Genomic DNA, 22,065 nt, shown 5'->3' on the forward strand with positions numbered 1-22,065 from the left:
TGCTGGTCCATGATGGACCTAGTGGAGCAATTCAGGACCGGTTGACTTTGACTCCATAATATAAAATAACTTGTATAGTCTTTTAGAGCACCTTTACCTATATTATTTATTATATATATTCTTGAGAGATAGAAATTATTTCCATTTTATTGAAAAGTGAGGAGGCTCACAGAAGCCATGCAACATATCCAAGATCATCCGACCAGGAAGTAAAATCTAAACTTAAAAACAAATTTCACCTACATCAACAAACATTTGCGGAGCGAACCAAGTCAAAAAATTTGCTATTTCAAAGATACTGTGGGAAATAGAAATATAAGCCTGCCTGTAAGGAATCTATAATCTTCTGGGAGAAACAAGCTCCAACGAGGTTAAGTAATGAGACATGTGATCTGAGTAAGAATTACAGCCAATAACAGAGGAGATGTCACAAGGTAGCATCTGGTTAGTTGCCAAATAAATGAAAAAAATCCCCAGAGTTTCATAGGGACTCAGAATAACATGTCGACATGAAATGGCTCCATGGAAGACAACGGGCTTGTCTCAAGAGCAGGATACAGCTCCAAAGAGTATGGCCTCCTGAGAGACAGCTACCACGTCTCTGTGACATGGCCCATCCTCGTCACCCAACAGCATCTCAGTAACTATTATTGCTTGGATCAAAATTGACCAACTGCCAAACTGGTTAACAGCTGAAGGAATGAACACAGAGAAACAGGAAGGTGCTGCATTCCAGGCACTCAGGGTGCAGTGAATGCAAACATGCCCTGCTGCTGGAATATAGGCCTCCTGACTTCTGTGAGATACAGAGATATAAAGAGAAAGAATGTTGGCTTTAACATGAGATGCACTTGGGCTGGCCCAAGTGATCCCAACATTTGTGAGAGGCAAGGTGGGAGGATCCCTTGAGGCTAGGAGATCGAGACCAGCCTGGACAACATAGTGAGACCCCATCTCAACAAAAAGTTAAGACAAATTAGCCGGGTATAATAGGATGTGCCTCTAGTCCTAGCTACTCTGGAAGCTGAGGTGGAAGGATGGCCTGAGTCTAGTAATTCAAGGTTACAGTGAGTTACGATCATGACATTGCACTCCAGCCTGGGTGACAAAGAAGAAAAAAGTAGATACACCTGAGCTAGTATCCCAGCATCATCTCCTACCAAATGTTACCAGTGGTATAACTTTGGGCAAGCTATTTAATCTCTTTAAATCTCAGGTTTTCTCAGTTGTAAAATAGGATTGTTTGTGAAGACCAAAAGAAATAATGAATGCAAAGCACTCACAAGCACTTAATACATAGTAAGTCAAATTCTATATTAGTTTCCTTCTCCCCAAACTACGCTTTAAAGGGTCAACAGTGGAGGTTCTACTGTGTATAAAAACCTACATACTAGGGCAGCACCTGTGGCTCAAAAGAGTAGGGCGCCAGTCCCATATGCCGGAGGTGGCAGGTTCAAACCCAGCCCCGGCCAAAAACCACAAAAAAACAAACAAACAAAAAACCGAAAAAAAAAAAACCCCACATACTAAATAAAAAGAGATGCAATGTAACCTTGAATAACTATTAAAAGCCCTTATTATACTCAAAGTTTACATCTTTAGAAGAAATGGACAAATATCAAGGAAGGAAAGGTAGCTAAAAAGTAATTTATTTTTAAAAGTAGCTTCCAGAGCACTTCCTGAGATAATCCTCAACCTTTTCTATATCTACATTAAAATGTTATTTGCTGGTCAAAAGAGATCTAAAACATTAAAAGTTCCTGACTCATCCATTCAGCGTTATTGAAATTCGACTTAATCTTTGTTTTACCTGATAATATTTACCAACACGGAAAAATGGCTTAATATGTTGAAGACAGATTTTACACCAGCAGAAATGAAAGGGGCTTTCTGGTTGACTGAGTTAACCAGAAATTTAATTTTCCCAAGAACAATATTGAACATTGTACTTTCTAGTTCATCACCATTTCATATAACTAGATTATGGCAAAAGAATTAGAAACATGTTTAATTTACATGCTCTACCTCAGCAGGTAAGATTTTGAAATATCATGGATATACTGAGGCCAAATTATCTGCCCTAGTTCACTAGTCAGAGCCTCGACCCGATATACCAAAAAATCTATTTGTGATCTCCATGGATATTATTTCACAGGCAACTCAAACTCAGTGGATCAAAACCTGTATTCATCATCTATTCTGCTGAACTGGACTGCATCAGGAAGCCCTATCCTACTAAATGGCTCCGACGTTCCTCCAGCTGATGATGGCCAAAAAAAGGGAGTCACAATTGACTGTCCTAATCCCCCTATCAAATCAATCCTCACGTTCTTTTAACTCTACTTGGTAATCATTTACGTTCAGCCACTTTTCTCCATCTCTTCCCATTTATCAAGTCTAATCCAAGGCACTCTCCTCTCGCACGCACCTGCCATAGCGTCCCACCTGGGCGTCCTGTGGGCTGTTATCACCTTTCTGGTGGATTCTGCACACTGGAGCCAGAGGGATCTTCTCAACATGCCAATCAGATTACGTCACTCGCAGTTTAAACCCTATATGGACTTCAGATTGTCTTAAACCCAAACTGCCCTGGAGAATCTAGACCTTGCTTCTCTCCTGAAATCTTATGGGACAACTTTTCTCCATGTAAACCAGTAAGTAGCTAGTTCCCACCTCAGAGCCCCCACACTTTACTTCCTCTGTCTGAAAACCCGGTTCTTCTCACAACTCCATCCAGGTGATTACGAGTCTCTCTTCAACTGTCAGCATAAAAAGCACTCCCTGAGACTCAAAGATGAGAGTTTCAATCCATACAACTCATATTACCATGTTTCTCCCTCACTGCACTTGTCATTTTATTGTTTACTTTCTGCTACATCATAAACTCAGTAGAGAGAGGATCGCTGCCAGATCTCCATACTTGCACAAAGAACGCTGCATAAGGCCTCAGAAGACTTGAGTTTTTGTGTTGGTTGGTTTCATTAACTTGCTGTGTGATCCTGGGCAAGTCACTTAACTTCTTTAGGACTTATTTGCAAAAAGAGAAGAGTTGGATTTGATCACTGTTTCCTAAAGTTCATTCATGTGTGAGTCTCTTTCAAATGGAAAAATAAAATCTTACTGCCCTGCCAATGTTCTGTCCTCTGACCCCCCAGTAGTCCTGAGACTTCAGGTTGAGAAAACGGATTTAAGAAACCAAAGTCTTATTCTATGACTGTGTCTTTGAATTGTGAGATTTGGGCTTTACAACAACCTTTTAAGACCATTCTTGATATAGATATAATATTTTAAAATTCTTCTTACCTTTTTTTTTTTTTTTGTTTTGTGGTTTTTGGCCGGGGCTGGGTTTGAACCCGCCACCTCCGGCATATGGGACCGGTGCCCTACTCCTTGAGCCACAGGTGCCGCCCATAATATTTTAAAATTCTAAAACTCACAGAGCCCAAGAATACATTTGTGGATCTCCAGGAATCTGTGGATCCCAGTTTGAGAAAGAGATTATCTCTTCCAAGTCTAAAATTTCATCATTCTGAGAAACGGATATTTATTTTCCAGAGTACTTCTCAGAGAATCATGCCCTAAACATGGGCTTCTTAAACTGAGATTTGAAGAGAATACAAGGAACTCCATAGCATCGAAGTATCAGAAAAAAAAAACCAAATTTTCAATTGAAGAGAGATAGATTCTCACCGATTTTGACAACCAAATGAAAATCATTTGACCTTAATTCAATGTATGTGGCAATAGAAGGTTTATATAAGCATTTACCTGTGCTCAAATGGAATCATATTCTGACTGTGCAGAGAAGTAGGTGCTAAAATGAACAAAGAATAACGGAAAGGCAGAAGGCAAACAGTCTGAGTTAAAAATGGACAAAGGACTTGAATAGATATTTCTCTAAAGAAGACATGTAAATGGCCCGTAAGCCCACAAAAAGACGCTCAGCCTCATTAGTTATTATATATATAATATATATTATCAGATATATATGATATATATCTATATATATTATTATTAGATCTAATAATAATATATATTATTAGATCTATATATTAGATATATATAATATTAGATTATTAGATAGACACAAATCAAAGCCAACATGAGATACCTCTTCAGACCTAACAGGGTAGCTATTAAAAAATGTTAATAATAAAAGAGTACTGTCAGGGAGGTGGAGATGTTAGCACCATTTTTATTGCTGGTGGGGATGCAGAATGGCATATTAGCCATTAAAAAGCAAAACACAGAATTACTGTAAGACCCAGCAATTCCACTCCTAGGCATAATACCCCCCAAGAACTGAACAGAGACTCAAATGGATTTTTTTTTTTGAGACCAAGTCTCACTCGGTTGCCCCAGGCTAGAGTGCTGTGGGGTCATCTTAGCTCAAAGCAACTTCAAACTCTTGGGCTCAAGAGATCCTCCTGTCCCAGCCTCCCGAGTAGCTGGGACTACAGATGCCTGCCACCATGCCCAACTAGTTTTTCTATTTTTTGTGGAGATGGGGGTTTCGCTCTTGCTCAGTCTGATCTCCAGATCCTGACCTCCTGAGCCTGAGTGATCCTCCTGCCTTAGCCTCCCAGAGTGCTAGGATCACAGGCGTGAGCCACCACACTCAGCCTCAAACAGATGTTTGAACACTAATGTTTATGGCAGCATTCTTTGTAATAGCAAAAGATGAAAACAAAGCAATTATGTATCAACAGATAAATGGATAAACACAATGTGATATATCCATACGATGAAATATTACTCAGCCATAGAAAGGAATGGCATTCTGGTACACACTACAACTTCAATGTACTTTGAAGGCACGGTGCTAAGTGAAATAGGCCATATATAAAAGGACAAATATTATATGATTGCACTTATGTGAAATAACTGGAATAGGCAAATTCATAGAGACAGACAGAAAATAGAACAGAGGTGATCATGGCTGGCAGGTGGGTGATGGGGAGTTCTTTGACAGGGGTGGAGTTTCTGTTCAGCTGATAAAAAGTTTTGCAAATAGATATGGGTGATGCTCGCACACTAATGAGACTATCATCAGGTTTTTAAGCTGAACACTTAAAATGATTAAGACGATAAATTTTGTGTTAAATGTATTTTACTACAATTAACAAATCTGAGAAAATGGGGCAGCATGTCCTATACTGGCTGGATATCCAGACCACTAACCTGTCGGTGACCTAATAGATACACACAGGTGTAAAACACACATTGTTTTCATAGGAAAACTTGTTCTGCAATCAAGGGCCTCAAGAATCAGCAGTGGTTTAAGTGCCCAACTCACCATCTACTCCACCTCCTCTTTTTGGAGTTACAGATGTCCCCATAACTGGTTTATACCTATCCAGCAGTACAAACTTCAATTCTACGGCTCATGTTAATTATTAATCATTCTTAGTGATGAACATGAAAGGTTCTAAGAACAGAACTTAATACCATTTTCTGCAATTTTACCCTTAGGGCACACATATTTTGCAAGGGGAAACAGAGCTTTACAAGTGTCCTGTAGGTACCAAAGAACCGTTCTCAGCTGTTGTATTTTGTTTGCTTTGTTTATAACAAAGGACACGCATAAATTTCAACTGGCTGAGTGATTCTGACAAATGCTGGGATTTTAACACCTCTTCTCTGATCTGAATATAAGTTCCGAAGAACTTTCCCCAATCAAATACAACTTACTACACTATGGAATGACCGCCACTCTTGTTCCTTGCTATTGGAGGAAGGAGTCTCTGCCTCTGCAGTCAGAGGGCAGGTGGAAGCCTTTCTCAACAGCGCCTAACAGGCATCCCTGCCAGCTGCTGTGGCGCTTCTCCGCCGTGATCTTCACTGCCTTTCAGTTTGGGCTCCTCATTCTCTTGTCAAGACCTACCAACTAGACTATGCTGCTAGTTTTCTCAGGCTGCTTGGAATCAAAACCACCGAATGGAAAAAGGTGATTACTCAGTAAATATTCTGTTCTTTAGGTTTTCTCTACTGGTCTTAGCAAATACCCAGAAGCCAGACACTCAAATTACCTAAATATAAACAACATGCTTGCTTATTGACGGAGATCTCATGTGCCAAGATTCTACGCAGACTACTGATTTATAGACGGGCTTGAACTCTCTAGATACAGAAGGTTGTAACAGAATTGGTGACACTGCTGACGGAGAGGCAAATGGAACGGTGAAAGTAAGTCAGCAGCAGGGCGGCGCCTGTGGCTCAAGGAGTAGGGCGCCGGCCCCATATACTGGAGGTGGAGGGTTCAAACCCAGCCCCAGCCAAAAAAAAAAAAAAGTCAGCAGCAGTCCAAAGAGAAAGAAACACCAGTGTTCAAACATCCAGCTTCCCGCCAGTAGTCCCAGCACTCTGGGAGGCTGAGGTGAGTGGACTGCCTGAGCTCTAGAGTTCCAGACCAGCCTGAGCAAGAGCAAGACCCCGTCTCTTAAGAATACCTGGGCTTTGTGGCTGGCACCTGTTGTCCCAGCTACTCAGGAGGCCAAGGCAAGGGGATTGCTTGAGCCCAAGAGTTTGAGGTTGCTGTGAGCTATGACGCCAGCACACTCTATCCAGGGTGACAGAGTGGGTAGAAAAAGAAAATCCAGCTTCCTTCTTTTACTACTTGGTTCTTTTCACTCTACTGCCTGTATTTTAAACGATAAGAGCATCTCCTACAAGGGCATACCCATGTTTATCACAGTAAATCGATCACTCTTAAAATAATACCATGACGGTGCATATTTTGAAAAAAAAAAAATAGCTAAAGTTGAACAAACCTTTAAAGGAGTAAAAGCAATCAGTCTCTTCCTTCAAGTTCGTATTTTCACAGATGGCTGACTACCGCTGCTATGAGATGTGCTATTCTCCTGACTTATAAAAGGCCATCTGGGCAAGAGAATTGCGTAAGCCCAAGAGTTAGAGGTTGCTGTGAGCCGTGTGACACCATGGCACTCTACCTGAGGGCTGTACAGTGAGACTCTGTCTCTACAAAAAAAACAAAAAAAAAATGTTTAGCCGGGCGTTGTGGCAGGCGCCTGTAGTCCCAGCTACTCAGGAGGCTGAGGCAGGAGAATCGCTTAAGCCTAGGAGTTGGAGGTTGCTGTGAGCTGTGTGAGGCCACGGCACTCTACCGAGGGCCATAGGGTGAGACTCTGTCTCTACAAAAAAAAAAAAAAAGAAGAAAGGCCATCTGTCCAGCCTCCGGTGAACACTCAGTTTCTGGATACACGGCTGTCCTGCCCAGTCTCTTAGTTACAACCTAAGAATCAAGCCATGTATATAAATCTGCATTTAAAAAATGTATCCCATTGTAAACAAAAACTCTAAATCTCTACCTCGTGGAAAGAGAAGGTCAAGGATAGTCTATGGGCTTGAAGCCTGGTAATGAAACAAGAGGCAGACATTCTTCAAATTGCCAGGTCATGGAAGGTAATGTGCTAATGGTGAAATGTGCCACTTTCGCCCCGATTCCTAATCAGAAGGCTGAAAACAGCACTAAGGAAAATTGATAATATTCCTGAAAGTTGTATATTCTACACGAACATCCATTTGGACAAGTACTACTGCAGTCAATTTTCTCATTTAAGAACATTAACCAGAGATGTGTCTGCTGATTTTGTTAGAGCTGTAACTTTTCCACAATATGAAGTACTGAATTAAAGTTAAAAATTGGCTTGCTGTCTGAGTGGTCTGGAGAAAGTATATTCTGTATCACTGGACTGCTGTAAATTTAAACCCATTTCCTCTATTTCTCAGCTCATCTTGGCAGAACACTTCTAACTAAAAGTGCAATAAACTATATTGTTATATTTCAGGCTTTTTACAACTCCACTACCATATTCAGGGGTAATGTAAGTAGCAAAAGCCCATAAGGAAGTGAAAGGTATTACAGTGACGTTGCATAACCTTTACTATCCAGAGGACAAGTGAAATTGTGTTTAAGATGGGAAGCATTACTAAATTTGTGATGACTTCTTGTGGTTTTTTTTTTTTTTTTTCTTACATCAGCATCACTGAATTTGGTCAGAAATAGATTTGTTCTTCTAAATCACCTTTCCCCCCTGTAATATAAAACTCCATTAATTTTTAGAAAGGAAATTTACTGGTAAAAATTGAAATTAACAAAAGATAGACAAATAGAATAACAATTTTGAATTGACGACAAAAGGTATTTTTGAAAATCCTAAGATTTCCACTATCTGTTAGTCAATTCACAAGTTTAGTTCCCTTTTCACAAAAAGTCAACATAGCAACCAAATGAAAACCAACTAAAATGACACAAAAATAGACAGGACAGGAAAAGTGGTTATCTTTAGCATAATTAACATGTCCCCAAGTTGTCAGGAAAGGATTGAGAAAAGAGATCAAAGGGGAGGGAAAACATGAGAAGAGTCTCTTATTGGTGTTTTATTTTGTTATTCAGCTTTCGTTCAACTAATAAATATTTATTGAGTAATTGTTCTCTTAGGCACGATGCTTAACCCTGGAGACACAACAGAGAATGGGTTATCATCTTTGCTTTTAAGAGAGTTCATGGTTACTCGTATATTTGGACATTTTTAACAATTAAATTTTTTTTTTTTTTTTATTGTTGGGGATTCATCGAGGGTACAATAAGCCAGGTTACACTGATTGCAATTGTTAGGTAAAGTCCCTCTTAACAATTAAAATTTTAATAAGGGGGAAGAGGGATACATACAGAAATTCTGACTTGTGGACTTCTGTTTTAAAAACTTCCTTCCTATCTCTGAAGTTATTAGTTCTAATTTTAGTTATCTGCGCCCAGTCCTTTGGTATATATAAAGCGTCATGGTTGCCGTGTCTGTGAACAGTTGAAGGCTGTTCCATTCCACGTCGCTCGGAAAGTTAAGTACAGTATAGGAGGAGTCCTTCCCGTAAAAGATCCATCTGTCTAACTAGTCCAGCATATGGGAAAACTGAGGCTGGATGTGGGGAAGTGACTTGACCAGGGTCACTTAACTCCCCCATGTCTTTAACTCCCACGGTGCCTTGCTTTTTTGAGATTTATTCCAAATAAAATGTAACATTGGAGGTATAATTATAACTACTGGCTTTATAAATCTATGCTTATCTGACACCTTTCTCATTGCCTCCCCTCTGATCCTCACTGGCACAGTTGGCACATTAATCTCATTATTCTTTCTTCCAAACTTAGGGGAGCGGCCTTTCCTCCCAAGGTCTGTCTTTTTAATGTCTATTCTGAGACCTCACCCCCATCCTCGTCCCCTCTTTCCACTCATTTGCACTCTTCCCCATGGGACTTGACTCAGCTGCTTTAGAACTGTCCTGAAGGCTCTAAAGTGCCTCCTCCATTTATTTACTATTCCCTCCTCAACTCGCTGGAATGTCTATTCCCACCACAATTCTTTTTTTTTTTTTTTTGCAGAGACAGAGTCTCACCTTATCGCCCTCGGTAGAGTGCCATGGCGTCACACGGCTCACAGCAACCTCCAAATCCTTGGGCTTAGGCAATCCTCCTGCCTCAGCCTCCCGAGCAGCTGGGACTACAAGCGCCCGCCACAACGCCCGGCTATTTTTTGGTTGCAGTTTTGGCCGGGGCTGGGTTTGAACCCGCCACCCTTGGTATATGGGGCCGGCGCCCTACTCACTGAGCCACAGGCGCCGCCCCCCACCATGATTCTTAAGCTATATAATCTTAAACAATGATTTCCTCCTTGAAAAGTTCAAGGTCTTGGAAATTTTAATGGCCTTACTCATTTTTTCCTTCTTCTTGATCTTTCATGACCATTTTATAATAGTCCATTTAAAAAAAAATAGGTGAGCGTGGGGAGGATGGTGTCAGATCTCAATTTAAATCCAGACTTCCCCTTTACTAGTAGTATGACCTTGAGGTCATAGTTTATGCCTTGCCGAACTTCAGTTAATTCACCTATAAAAATGGACAATGGTAATTCCTGGTTTACAGGCTTATTTCAATCTAAATAAGATTTTACAAGTTATTGGTACCATGTCAGGCACACAGAAGCTCTGTGTTCTCTTCTTAAAATTCTCTTTCTCTGGCAAGGAGGCATACCATTCTCTCCATTCTTGAGTCTTATTCTTTGAAGTTCTACCTTTGTGTTATTAAGACCTCAGCTTTTGAAACATTCCACAACCCATGGTAATAGCACACAAAGCAGTGAGTCAGATTCTGACCTCTGAAACAAGGTCCAGTCACCTGACCGCATGTCTTGGGCAACAAGTCCAAGCAAGATCAAGCTCATCTTTCATCCTCCTCAGACTCTTTCTTCCCTGTTTCTTTCTTTCTTTCTTTCTTTTTTTTTTATTATTAAATCTTATTTCCCTTTCTTTTAATACCTCCCTCTCTTCATACATCAGCCAAAAATTCATTTTTGACTCTTCTCTTCCTTTCATCCTCGTTATTTTTTTATTCAGTCATCACACTACTTAAGTTACTTTTTTACTGGTCCTTTCCAAACACAGCATTTGTCCTATCACTTCCATACCCCAAATCTTCAAGTTCCCCTGAGCCTCGTAGCCAAAGTTCGAACTCCTCACTCTTTGATACACCCAGGGATACTTCAAAATACTTTCCCCACGATGCTCTTCACGTTTGAAATTTGCAGCTTCTCTCTTCTCCTGTATCCCTTATCTTTTTTTAAGAGCTCAGCTCAGGCACCACCATCTCACAAAGCGGCGACTACGGACCATTAAAGGTCTGCGGCTTTCCTTCCTCTGAATGTTTCCTTCAATCAACTTTTACTGCACAGTTTTCCTCAATCACACGCTGGCCAGCTCTGCTATTTATTTTAGTCGCAGATATTGTCTTTGAAACAAGCTCCGGCAAAGAAATATCTCAATTCTACTTAGTGTAGAATAGTGCTGGTTATAGAAAGGTAGTTCAATAACTCCTTCAAACAAGAACCAAAAAATCTCAATACCAATAACTGGTCTAGCCTTTCACCGGACTTAGAAGCCCTGCTTCAAATACTGTAGGAAGCTAAGAGACCACAAACCAATCTGTGAACTGAATATTCCTCATCCTTGAATTACCCAGGTTAAAAAGTAGCTGGAGTAAGGCACCTACATGTTTTTATGGATTAATTTTCAATATTTGCAACAAAAAAAGTCTATGCATATGTTAAATCCACAAAACTGCAAATTCATATCTTTCATGGAAATTCTTTTTTTTTTTTTTTTTGGTAGAGACAGAGTCTCACTTTATGGCCCTCGGTAGAGTGCCGTGGCCTCACACAGCTCACAGCAACCTCCAACTCCTGGATTTAAGCGATTCTCTTGCCTCAGCCTCCCGAGTAGCTGGGACTACAGGCGCCGGCCACAATGCCCGGCTATTTTTTGGTTTTGCAGTTTGGCCAGGGCCGGGCTTGAACCCGCCACCCTCGGTATATGGGGCCGGCGCCTTACCGACTGAGCCACAGGCACCGCCCCTCATGGAAATTCTTTTCTTGAAATAATTTGATTCTGAGGCATGCTTTGCATCTCACATTGGTAAATTTAAAAATAAAAGTCAAGACTGCTAAAAATACTATATCTAATTAGGAGAAATGGATCGCCTGTGCTCATGAGTTCGAGACCAGCCTGAGCAAGAGCAAGACCCCATCTCTAAAATAGCTGGGAGTTGTGGTGGGCGCCTGTAGTCCCAGCTACTCAGGAGGCTGGGGCAAGAGGATCTCTTAAGCCCAAGAGTTTGAGGTTGCCATGAGCTGTGGCGCCACAGCACTCTAACCAGGGCAACAAGTGAGACTCTGTCTAAAAAAAAAGTGTTATCTGAATAATTTAATCTCATTTACACTATAATTATATCACTGGCATACTAGTTGCTAGAAATGGTGTTAAACAGTAGGGATGCCCTCAGGCTTGTCCGTGTTCTCAGGAAGTATACTACTGAAAGTTGTCAAATCAACAATGTGACAGTCAGCCCATTCCAGTAGTAAGCTTAGTCCTGTGAAAGGACCATGGGGCAGCCGGAAGTTTCTCTGATTTCCAGGGTCAGGCTGGTATGTCTGAACCATAGACCTGTGGGAGCAGGTGAAGCCAATGGCTCTGGGGAGGAGGCAGGCTGAGAGGGAAATGTCCTCGGGGTGGTTTAGGAAGGTCACCCTGAGGACTGGGGGATGAAGTGGAGATGGCAGATTAATGGAGTGAGAAAGGCAATTTGCAATCATTCAGTGAGGAATAAGTCAAGTCCGAACTCCAACATTATCAATGAGAATAAAATGGACGGTTAGAAAAATGTATACTAGCAGCAATCAGGTTCATACGTGGAAAGATTTGTTTGCCCCCCGCAGCATTTGGCATATAAGAGCAGAAGTGAACAAAAAAAATGAATTCTTAGACTCTCTTCCATCATTGCTATTACTTTTACCCCAACCTCTGGTGGAGAATAGTTGCCCCATCTATACTAAGAACAGCCATCAGCAAGACTTTTTGTAACTTCCACGTATCGAGCAGGGGAAAACAAGCCAGCCTCCCATGCCGGCCCCTACTCTTCCCTGGCCATTGTTCCTTAGAAGGATGCGAACTTGAAGTGAGTCTACACTGTCAGACTCAGAGACTGTGCACTTCTAAAAGGGTGATTGTTTCCCGTGAGCACAGGACAGCTTTTTCTGGTATATATGTGGTCCAATACTGATGTTACCCTCTTGGCGTGCATAACATAAAATAAAAAACCGAACTAATTAACGCAATGAAAGAGCTTAATGCTTTTCTTGAACAAAGATATTAAAAAGATACTGAATCTTTGCAGAGCTTCTTAGAACTGATATCATACAGATACGAGTTTAGTCAGGAATTTGTATTTTTTTTTCTTATTATATGGTAACATGTTATTGTGGGGTCTGAAACGGAAATACATGGAAACAGAAATATCTAAGTAATTTCAACAAATGGCTCAGGCTACAGTTTGGGTTCCAGCAGGCAGGGGCACCCAGGTGTGATCCCATAAATCTTAAATTATTGAAAATACACTATCACTAGGAAGAGAATAAATAGCAGTAGGTGAAAAGACAAAAACCACATTCTGCTCAGCTTTAGTTCCTAACAAGAAAGCAGAGACGAAGGAAAAACGATGCACATTTCTCTCAAGGAATAAATAAATAAATATCCGAGACACATTTCAGACAACACATCCTCGGACAAGTTATTATTTGCTAGGAAACCCTTACTGCAAAATGTACTATCTGTGTTCTAGGAATAATGGAGCAGCTTCCATTAAAATCCCAGCCTTTTAAAGAAGGACTTAGACTTGGCCAGTGAGCAGGGCAGTGACACAGGTCCACCAGGGGCTATTAGCTGGAGTACGATGGAGTAAGTTTTGTGGCGTCTCTGGTTTGATTTCTTCCTTCAGAAGAGATAAAAAAGTAAAGGCAATGATTATCTTAATACCTTAAAGTTGGGGCGGTGCCTGTGGCTCAAAGGAGTAGGGTGCCGGCCCCATATGCCAGAGGTGGCAGGTTCAAACCCAACCCCAGCCAAAAACTGCAAAAAAAAAAAACCTTAAAGTTATAAATGCTATAAAATTTTTCCAAGCCCTTTATACACTTGATCTTACTTGACCCTCACAATAAACACCTCACACTTAACAGATAAGAAAACTCAGAGATGGCTAGTTAATAGAAAAGGAGAGACTATCACCCAGGGTCCCAGCTCCCAAAGCAGTGAATTTCTCTGGGATGACATGGTCAGCGTTACTCCAAAGTACAACCAGACATCAGTATGAGTAAAAAAAAAAAGTTGAGTATTAAATATCTCTATAATAATAGGAAAAATAGTTTTCATTATTTGCAATTATCATAAATCTCCTGGGTGACATATCTTATATTTCCAGTGAAAGTAACAAAAAAAGATTTTGTGGTTTACTAGATTTTTCTCTGGATATTCATAATAAATGGCTAAAAAAAAATTTAGATCCTATCAATTGTATTTATACTTCAGCGGTTGCTTCTGTAATACAAAAGGGCTTCAATTTTATGACACTATCTGGAAGAAGTTCAACAACACATTGTTAATACTCTCCTCCTACGAAATGATTTTAAAGCTCCATGGGAATTTAGATTTGCACAAGTTATTAGGATGTGACCTTTCCCTTAGATTTCTTATTTTAGGATCAACTCAACATGGTATTTCCCCAGTGGGAGCTGCTGTACTTCCTTCGCAGATAAGAAAAATAGCCATCACAAATTATAGTGGATAAACTTAGGGAAACATACATTTCTGTGATGCAGACCAAAGTGTAATCTTAAAAGGAGACCACACTACATACTCTCTGGGTTTGAGAGGAAAGCCAGGCGGCTCGCTAACAAAAGAAAACAAAAATCATGCCATTATGGTATTTCCCTGAAATTTATACCTAATTGTTTCTTGTCCTAGCTACCAAGTCGTATGACTTTTAAAGATTATTAAAGATGTTTACGTCACTAAACTTCCTATGTCCCATCTTGGGGGAGTATAAAAGGTTAAAAATATCAAACGTCTAATAATTAAAATTATTTCAGATCACAGGATTGGGACGGAAGAACGAGAAGTTCATGAGCTTAAAGAAAAAAAACTACAATAACATGAAAGAGACCACCCTTGCCCCCCGTTTTCCCTGAGTAAGAATAGTAATCTCTAGTTACCGACCTCTCACTACATAATATTGCAGTAAAATGGATACACACTGTAATGTGTGCGCTGTTGGAAGTAACTAATGAACTACACGTGCCATGGTTGGGATTATACAGCTCACAACTGCATGTTTTGTTTTTGAGGCAAACACAATTAGGGAAGGAGAGATTATGAAGACACTTAACCCCCCAACAGAAAGCTGAGAATAAAAAGGAAATAATTGCACCCACAATTCTTTTTTCTATTATTTTGTATGCTAACATTTTCTCTTATTTATATCTTTAATTCTAAAATTATTCCCTCAAATATTCAAACCACAAAATTAAGAACAAAATTTTAAGTTAATGTTTTGTTTTTTTTGGTCAGGGCTGGATTTGAACCCGCCACCTCCAGCATATGGGGTCAGCGCCCTACTCCTTTGAGCCACAAGTGCCGCCTTAAGTAAATGTTTTTTAAAATTGATTTGAATCCATCTCTGTGGAAGTTGTACTCTGTCAAATCTGCATTCTCAAAAGCAATTAGCAACTTGAGCTTAAAGGCCATAAAGGGGGAAAAAAATAAAGGCTATAGGGACCCACAACACAGTCTTTACATTTTATTTGTTCGGCATAGCCTCCGAAGATAATCTATAACTTCCTTGATATTCAGTAGATTTTTTTGTCTGTTTGTTTTTTGCAGTTTTTGGCCGGGACTGGGTTTGAGCCACAGGTGCCGCCTAAGTGGGTTTTTTAACAACAAAAAACCACCCGGATATTCTGATCTCAAAACTGGTCAAGTCCTTCACACTCTACCTTCCCACTACTATCACAGACATAGAACTTTAAATGATAATCCATTGAAGTGACCAGAAATCCTTTAAGTGTATCTCTAAAATATATTGACACTTTATATATTTTGTTCACTTGCTATTGATACATCCTTATAGCACTTCAAAATGTCATAAAAACTAATACTCCAAGAGTAATGTAATTAATTGCTCGAACACTTTAACATATAACTTCCTCTCCTGGCAATTTATTTATTTATTTTTTTTCTTTCTTTCTTTCTTTCTTTATTTTTTTATCACTGGCAATTTATTTGAAGAAAATAATTTTAAAAATTAAGTGAAATATGTGCATGAAGATATTCATGGTAAACAGTAATTATATAATAATAAAAAAAACAGGAACCACCTAAAAGAAACTGGCTTGGTAAATCATATCACTAAAATGAACTGTCATGTCCCTACTATGAAAAATCTGAAAGTCAGGTAGAAACATGAGAAGTCTATGTGATATAACAGCGAGAAGCTGAGTGTCAAATGTTACACACACAGTCAATAAAAACGATATACATGATGAGGCAGCAGCTGTGGCTCAAGGAGTAGGGTGCCAGCCCATATACTGGAGGTGACGGGTTCAAACCCGGTCCCAGCCAAAAACTGCAAAAAAAAAACAAACTATATACATGATGATAAGAACAGGAAGAAACTATAGAAGTAAAAATGGTTTTTGCATGATTGTGTTCTTATCTTAAAAATATTTCATGGCTTTTCAGTAATAAAAATATTTTGAAAGAAATTAAAGTAAAATGAAACAAACCCAATGGTCAAAATTTAAAAGCAAAAATAATTTCTTCTAGTTTCGAATCTCACTCTACAAGGACCACCACCCACCCTCAAGGTTTTGTTTTTTTTTTTTTTTTTGTAGAGACAGAGTCTCACTTTATAGCCCTCGGTAGAGTGCCGTGACCTCACACAGCTCACAGCAACCTCCAACTCCTGGGCCTAAGCGATTCTCTTGCCTCAGCCTCCCGAGTAGCTGGGACTACAGGCGCCCGCCACAACGCCTGGCTATTTTTTGGTTGCAGTTTGGCCGGGGCTGGGTTTGAACCTGCCACCGTCGGTATATGGGGCCGGCGCCTTACCGACTGAGCCACAGGCGCCGCCCTCACCCTCAAGGTTTTAACAGTAAACATTCCCTGTGCTTCAGTCCTGAAACCCTCAATTCACACACAGCAGTCTGGCTAGGCAAGGCAGGATGAACCCAGCATGTGTGCACATACAGAAAATGATAACCATCATGGAATCCTATTAGTAATTTACAGAATTGTGATTTGCTCCGCCCAGTACACCTATAATTGAATTCCTCAGCCATAAAATCAGTGGGACCAAACAAGCTCAGATATCTTTTATCTAAACCCTTTTTCTCCCTTACTATCAGTTAACATATTTCTTACAGGGCTTTTCTGCTTTTTATGGATTCATTTGCCTTAGTTATAAATTAACCCCACAAGCAGCTCTCCCAGTCACCCAGCTCTGATGTTTCCTGTGTACCAAGTTCTTTTTTTTTTCTTTTAACTTCACAATTTATGGTATAGGGGCCATTTAAACTGCCAGTCGGTAAATGATGTACAGGGAATCATCTCTAGATTAAACCAGGAAAAAAGTGCTTAAAGATAAATATCTCCTTAAGCATTTGAACACTGCTGAAGATTTCTGTTATTTCTTCTTTACTTTTTTTATTGCGATAAAATACACATCATATAAAATGTATCATTTTCACCATTTTTAAGCATACATTCTGTGGCATTAAGAACATATATAATGTCGTGTGAGCAATCAAATCTTTACATCTCACAAAACAAAACTCAATATACACATCAAACACACAATCCCCGTTCCCTTCAACCTCTGTCCCAGCCCCAGGTAACCATCATCCTACTGCCTGTTTTGATGAATCTGACTACTTTAGATATAACTTCTGTCATTTCTCATTTCACCTAAAAAAAAAAAAAAAAAAAAAAGAACTAGTTTCCTAAACTGGATGAACATAAAAAAGAGTTGCCAGCAAAAACAATTCAGGGTCAAATTCCAAATACTTGGCATTTCATTTTTCATGCCAAAACGCTTGCATTTAGACTACTCATGTATTTACAGATCTCAAAGTACATACCTGTCCTTTATTTTTTAAGAGTTTGATCTTTTAATTGTAAATGGCTTTAGGCTTTTCTCAATTAAACTGATGTAATGCCGTCATTGAGTTCCTTTAAGAATCAAAGTTCATTGGCTCAGCGCCCGTAGCACAGTGGTTACGGCACCAGCCACATACACCGAAGGTGGAGGGTTTGAACCTGGCCCGGGCCACCTAAACAACTGCAACAACAACAAAAACATAGCTGGACATTGTGGCAGGCACCTGTAGTCCTACCTACTTAAGAGGCTGAAGCAAGAGAATCACTTAAGCCCAAGAGTTTGAGGTTGCTGTGAGCTGTGATGCCACGGTACTCTACCGAGGGCGACATAGGGAGACTCTGTCTCAAAAAAAAAAAAGAATCGAAGTTTCTTATACTACTTACATTCACTGAATTATCAGACAGTTTGCCTGAAAACAGTATGGTCTTCTCTCATCTCACCATTAAAACAAATACAACATTACTGACTCTAAATTCTTATTCAAATCATGTCTTGGGTGAAGATTGATGGACTAAGAGATTATTATTGAGATTGAAAGACTTTCCTAGTTATGGTTTGAACCTTCAAATCAGGCCCTCATTATCACCAAATAAAAACCCTTGCTAAAAGGTAGATCCCAAAGAGATAGAACTTTGCGAAATTTTTCCCAAGTTCAGGTTTTCTAGAGGAAGTAACCAGCTGAAGCAGTAAATAGATTAAGTACAGACCAAACTTGTAGAGGTGGGGATGGGAGCGTGTTTGAGAAGGATTTAAAAACAGCTCAATCAACAGCCCTTCTGAAAAGAATGCCCCTGCCTTGCTCTGTTCCAAGATTTGGAAATGAACAAAACTCACTCTGTAAATGATGAGACTCTAGTGACTTCAAGGTGATTTTTGAAACATTTGTTTAAATGATCTGAGACTTACCGAAATGTTGCAAAGATAGTAGGAAAAGGTCACTTGTGCCCTTCACCCAGTTTCTCCTACAGATAACCTATTACAACCACAGTACAATGACCAAAACTAGTAATTAAAGCCAAGAGATGGAATAAACCTAAGTGTCCAGATGAATGGACAAAGAAATGTGCACAATGGAACATTATTCAGCCACAAAAAAGAAAGAAATTCCAGGCAGCACATATGAATATGGAGAACATATTACGTGGAATAAGCCGCCAGGCACAGACAAACACCTCGTGTTTTCATTCATATGTGAAAGTCTAAAAAGTTGATGTCCTAAAAGTAGAAGTAAGGCCAGTGGCTCACTCCTGTAACCCAGCCCCCTGGGAGGCCAAGACGGGTGGGTCCCCTGAACTCAGGAGTTCAAGACCAGCCTGAGCAAAAGCAAGACCTGTCTCTACTAAAAACAGAAAAACCAGCTGGGCGTTGTGGCGGGCACCCGTAGTCCCAGCTACTCGGGAGGCTGAGGCCAGAGGATCGCTTGAGCCCAGAAGTTTGAGGTTGCTGTGAGCTGTGATGCCACAGCACTCTATCCCATGGCAACTAAAAGTGAGACTCTGCCTCAAAAGAAAAAAAAAGTAGAGAATAAAATCATGGTTACTAGATGCTGGTAACAGTGGTGGTTGGTGGAGTATATGGATAGCCAAAGGTTGGTTACCAGATATAAAACTACAGCTAGATCAGAAGAATAAAGTTCCAGGTTTCAGAGCACTATAAGATGAATATAATTAACATCTACTGTGTATTTTCAAATAGGTAAAAGAAAAGATTTCAAAAGATTTCCAACACACACAAAAAATGATAAATGTTTGTGGTGATGGATATGCTAATTATCCTGATTTGATAATTACACATAATAATATATCTATCAATACATACGTCAATACCACACTGTACCCCATAACGTGGATGATTATTATTTGTCGATTAAAAAATAATAAAAGAACAATAAAAACAAATGATCACCTAATAAAGTGACAATGGTACAATACTATAAACTACTTGGATTTCATCAGTTTTCCCACTAACGTTCTCTTTTGGTTCTGGAATCCAATCCAGGATCCCACGTTGCATTTAGTTGTCAGGAGACATTCTCCTCCAAATCTGTGGCAGTTCCTCAGTAAAGATTTGTCCTTATACCCCTGACACTGTTGAAGAGGACCGGGTATTTTTTTTTTTTCCCAGAGGTAAAAGAAGCTGTTTATTTTTTTTATTTTTCTTTTTTTTTTTATTAAATCATAGCTGTGTACATTGATATGATCATGGGGCATCATTCACTAGCTTCACAGACCGTTTACCAAGTTTCACATATACCCTCGTAAGATGCACCACTGGTGTAATCCCACCAATCCCCTTCCCTCTACCCACCTCCCCCCCCCCTCCCCTCCCTTTCCCCCTTCCCCCTATTCTTAGGTTGTAACTGGGTTATAGCTTTCATGTGAAAACCCTAAATTAGTCTCATAGTAGGGCTGAGTACATTGGGTACTTTCTCTTCCATTCTTGAGATACTTTACTAAGAAGAATATGTTCCAGCTCCATCCATGTAAACATGAAAGAGGTAAAGTCTCCATCTTTCTTTAAGGCTGCATAATATTCCATGAGGAATGTCTCTCTATTAAGGTTTGTAAGCTTTGTCACAGTTCTAAATGGGTTTAGATGAAGAATTCCGAAGATAATTATTTGCTGTTCAGGACGTCCTCCAGGGGTATATGAGCCCAGTACGTCTTACTGCCAACGTGTTGTCCACAGTTCCCTACTGGTAAAGCTACTATTTTTTTCCCTTTGTAATTAATAAATATTTAGGGGAAATACTTTACTTTACAGCAAATATCTTGTTTCTCCTTAAACTTTCACCCAGCTGTGAATTCTGCTCACAGCTATCATTGCTGTGGTTTTGTGACAACTTTCTTTCTATTTCCCTCATTCCTTTTACATTTATTTAAACATTTTTTTTTTTTTTTTAATTTGGCCGGGGCTGGGTTTGAACCCGCCACCTCCGGCATATGGGACAGGCGCCCTACCCGCTGAGCCACAGGCGCCGCCCCCTTTTACATTTATTAATTTAAAGTCTTCTGCAAAGAAAAGTTCTCCTTCTCGCCCATTTATTTATTCAGTCGCTTACTTAGGTCAGTTTGGATTTGCGTGTATACATTTTATTTGGGAGGTTATAATCCAATAAAATAGTTATTTTATTGCTCAAACTTTCATCTTTGGCCCCTGGGTGCTCTTTCGGGTCAACTCCTTTTTGAGAACATCCTTACTTTCTGGCACCACAAGATCCTTCAGGCTCATCTTGTGCTTTCCTTGCCCTAACCTTGGAATCAACCCCTTCTCCAAAGAGCTCTGGTTTCCTTTAAGGCAGTGGTTCTCAACCTTCTTAATGCCGCAATGTATTTTTATTGTTAAAAAGAGGCCACGACCCACAAGTTGAGAACTGCTGCTTTAAGAAAAAATGATACAAGATGAATATTCTTCATCCAAAATGTTTGGGACCAAAAGTGTTTCAGATGTCAGATTTTTTTTCAATGTAGGAATATTTATATTTGAACATCTCAAATCCAAAAATTCAAAATCCACAATGCTCCACATTCAGCATTTTCTTTGAGTGTCATATCTGCGTTCAAAAAGTTTCAGATTTTAGAGCATTTTGAATTTCAGATTTTCAGATTTGGTATGCGCAGCCTGTATTTGGAAACTACAATCTAGTCTGCTTCTGAGGAATCACTTGTGCCTAGGCCATTTTGAGGAAAATGCGCCTAGCCTGTGACTTTTATGATTTACCAAAGTCAACACTCCTAAAACTACATAAAAACTGCATTAACAACAGTCTCCTTTCTTTTCCAAATGCAGTTGGGGATAAGGAACTGCCTTAGAATTGTAGGATCAGGCCTCAAAGGTATACATTTTTGTGGTAGTTCCCAGAACTTTGCCTGGAGCCCCTAAAATCATATCCCAATCTAGTCAGTCCCAGGGTGGAAGGGTGGCGCCTGTGGCTCAAAGGAGTAGGGCACTGGCCCCATATACCGGAGGTGACAGGTTCAAACCTGCCCCTAGCCAAAAAAAAAAACTGCAAAAAAAAAAGAAGAAAGAAAGAAAATCAGTCCCAGGGAGGAAACCACGCAGAGTCCTAGCTGTAACTCAGCAATTCTTCTTCCTAGGGCAGACGGTATCTGGATATTCGCAACTACGTTCTTCTTTGTGACTAGAGATTATTTCTACGGCGGGGAAACCAGGCAAGAGAGCTTAATTTTTATCTCGATTTAATTGTAAGTATCATAAGAACCTAAAACAATATACTTGTAATTATTACTTAGGTAAAACAAAAAAATAAGAAGGGTGTAAACAACATATTAGGGATTTGTTTTTAAGGATTTGGGTGATTTCTCAACTTCTAGGTCACCTTCCTATCTTTGTTTTGTCTTAGACAAATATGTTACAGTGTACTCCAACTGGCTGGTAAATTAGGTGGCAGAAAGTACTAGAGCATTCAAAAACAAAAGCTCTCTAAGACATTTCACAATAAAGTGCTATGAAGAATTTGCATGTCATTTTAAAGGGATACTTTTACATAC

At 39.7% G+C, this 22,065-nt stretch overlaps 1 protein-coding gene across 4 annotated transcripts in view; it reads right to left on the bottom strand.

Annotated features, from left to right (window-relative positions):
• The window catches only part of PPARG (peroxisome proliferator activated receptor gamma), a 143,950-nt gene that overhangs the window by 98,052 nt on the left and 23,833 nt on the right, over positions 1–22,065 (bottom strand). The window lies entirely within an intron of this gene.

This window comes from Nycticebus coucang, chromosome 8 (genome assembly GCF_027406575.1).
Source record: "Nycticebus coucang isolate mNycCou1 chromosome 8, mNycCou1.pri, whole genome shotgun sequence".
NCBI classification, from domain to species: Eukaryota; Metazoa; Chordata; class Mammalia; order Primates; family Lorisidae; genus Nycticebus; species Nycticebus coucang.